The sequence below is a fragment of the Pinus tabuliformis genome, chromosome 3_2 (assembly GCF_031772625.1).
Source record: "Pinus tabuliformis cultivar Carrire ecotype Pingquan chromosome 3_2, CPIR1, whole genome shotgun sequence".
Taxonomy (NCBI): domain Eukaryota; kingdom Viridiplantae; phylum Streptophyta; class Pinopsida; order Pinales; family Pinaceae; genus Pinus; species Pinus tabuliformis.
In genome coordinates this window covers 1,189,058,534-1,189,061,380 of record NC_142302.1, presented here as the reverse complement: position 1 = coordinate 1,189,061,380, position 2,847 = coordinate 1,189,058,534, and the positions used below count along the sequence as shown (strand labels likewise).

The 2,847-nt window shown below is 35.8% G+C and overlaps 1 pseudogene; it reads left to right on the top strand.

Annotated features, from left to right (window-relative positions):
- Positions 1-1,683: 1,683 nt before the first annotated feature.
- Positions 1,684-2,484, top strand: LOC149184972 (receptor-like protein kinase THESEUS 1 pseudogene; annotated as a pseudogene).
- The last annotated feature ends 363 nt before the right edge of the window (positions 2,485-2,847 follow it).

Here is a 2,847-nt window from a genome sequence, read left to right as displayed (position 1 = left end):
AATTCTAGCTAGCAGGTGCTAAAAGAAATCAATGTAGTTGCCTGAAATTAAAGGCTGAAATTCAATTTAGAAAATCCAAAACAAGCTACCAATGCAATCTAAGCAGATCAGTTAAATACATAAAATAGATATTGTCAAGTTCAATCAATGTAACCATTTTAGAAGGAGGTTCTATCTAAAACAACATAAATTTGTTGTTCAAATTAGTTTTAGAGTATTTGGGGGATAGACTACAAGAAGCAACATGGTGGATATGAGTGGTTTCGAGTATCCGTTACCTAGTTTCAATTTTTCAAGCACATCAGATAGAGCCTTTTTATTTCTTCTGGAGAGCCACTGTAAATATAATGACAGAAAAGGGCTTTATTAGTAATTGTAGATGCAATAAGAATTCAAAACTTGTAATCCTCCAGATTTGTTTATCATGTCTTCCTCTATCAACATCCTTTTCCTCTCATAACCAAAGCAATAATTCTACTTCTAACCACTAATGACATATGGAATATGAGCCATTCATATTGGGTTTTAAAAGTGTGTTTTGTTGGTGATTTCAGAAGCCAAAATTTACCAAATTTCTACCAGTCAAAACAAACTGAATGCAGAACTGAACCGAAGTAAGATCAATTCAACTAAACCAAAAAGTGCACAGTTGAAATCTAAGCAAAACCTTACATTGCTAGCATAATGAATACCATGTTCAAGAAGTAAAGAGATGGCCACAAATGCCAAACAAACAACTGCTACTGCCCAAGTAGGAGTTTACTCTAGAGAACGACCATTGTCACTGTCAACTCCTTCCATATTCTTCTCAGAGGACTGGTAATTGCTTCTAAATTCGCCAAAAAAAAAAAAAAAATTAGATAGTATACATCTTAAACATAGTTCCTTCCTGGGAGGGACAATACATCCCTACTCAATAATTGCAAACAATTTGATGGACATTGTCTCTGATGTCAAGACTCAAACTACACCTACAATTAGTAAATCTTTGGTTTTTGCCTGTAGGTACCATTGGAATCGGAGGTGGAGGTAAACAAAAAATAAGAGGGGTGGGCATGGAGATTTCAAAATAATCTACTTTCAAATTTTAATGATTCAGTTCTCAACTTTCATTAATTTCAAATTTAATATAAAGCTTTCAATTTTCAGTGGTTCCAAAATTTTAGTTTCCAATTTAATTTTTCAGTTGCCATTTCTGTTTGTTTCCTATTTAATGGATAGGAACCCCACAATTGGGCTACAAAGAAAGAAGTGAAGGAAATGGCAGTCATTCTGTGCATTTGTGTGTTGTTTTTATTGTCATTTTATCATAATGGGGTTTCAACTTCACAGGATAACTACCTTATGGACTGTGGATCAAAAAGTAACACCACAGTGAGTGGACGGATCTTCACTGCAGATACCCCCTCCTCATATATGTCAATTGCCACCAATGAAGGCATCTTTGCTAACACTACAAATTCCAATCTATAGGTTCCTTCTGGTATCTATTTGACAGCTAGAGTATTTACTCATAAGTCATCCTATACCTTCAGTATTGGGCACCAGGGTAGACACTGGGTACGTTTACATTTCTTTCCATTCTCTTATCAAATGTACAATCTTACAAGTGTCATATTTTTAGTAGCCACCCAAGACTTCAGTCTATTGTACAATTTCCAAATCCAGAATAGTTCAATTCTGATGAAGGAATATCTCATCAATGTAAATGAACAAACATCGGTCCTGACATTTATTCCCTCCAATAATTCCTTTGCGTTTGTCAATTCCATTGAAGTTGTTTATGTGCCGAACACTCTTGTTTCAGACATAGCTCAAGCTGTGCCCCTGCCTAATACTTACAGTGTTCTATCTGAGCATGATTTTGAAACAATTTATAGACTTAATATGGGAGGACCATTGATTACCCCTGACAATGACACCCTTGGGAGATTTTGGGATCCTGATACAAGCTTCTTAACTTCAAAATCACTTGCCCAAAATTTCAGCATCCTGGCCAACAATATTGTGTACCGCCAAGGACTAGTTACTAATGAAACCGCTCCCAATATTGTATATGCTACTGCTGAGGAGATGGCTGCAACCAATGTCACAAACCCAACTTTCAACATTTCTTGGTTGTTTACTGTGGATCCAGATTACCAATACTTCATTCGGATGCATTTCTGCGATATTGTGAGCAAAGCATTGAACGAGTTATACTTCAATGTATATATTAACAATGATAATGTGATGGGCGGTAATTTTGATATATCAGCTACAACACAAAATAACTTGGCAGCAGCTTATTACAGTGATTTTAGAGTACTTAATACATCTACTGGATCGAAAAATCTTGCTGTCAAAGTAGGACCTGCAATAAATATGGCAAGTGTTCTCCCCAACGCCATATTAAATGGGCTAGAGATTATGAAGATGAGAAACTCTAACAAAAGTCTGGATGGACCTTTCCCACAGAACAGTTCTATCTTTAATTCAATTTAAATATGAAAAAAAGAATTTTCCAAATCTCAACATATACTATTTTCCTCAATCTCTCTCTCTCCATCATTCACTCTCAATCCTTCTATGAGTCTTTGCATAAGTTGGGTTTCTCACATCTTCACAAAAGAACATCATCAAATGATCGAACAACTTGCTAATTCTCGTGCAAGCCTTAGGACAGCCCTATGGCTAGCCTGCTTCGAAATTTTCTTTACTGCAACAACCTTCCAACTTTAATTTTGCACAATAATCAGAGTTAAAGTGAATGTCTGAAATATTGCAGTGAAGGGCTGATAAAGCAGGTATAGTTAAGGTAAACAACAGAGTAACCACCCAAAAGTTAATCTGGTCCCCTGTTTGTAA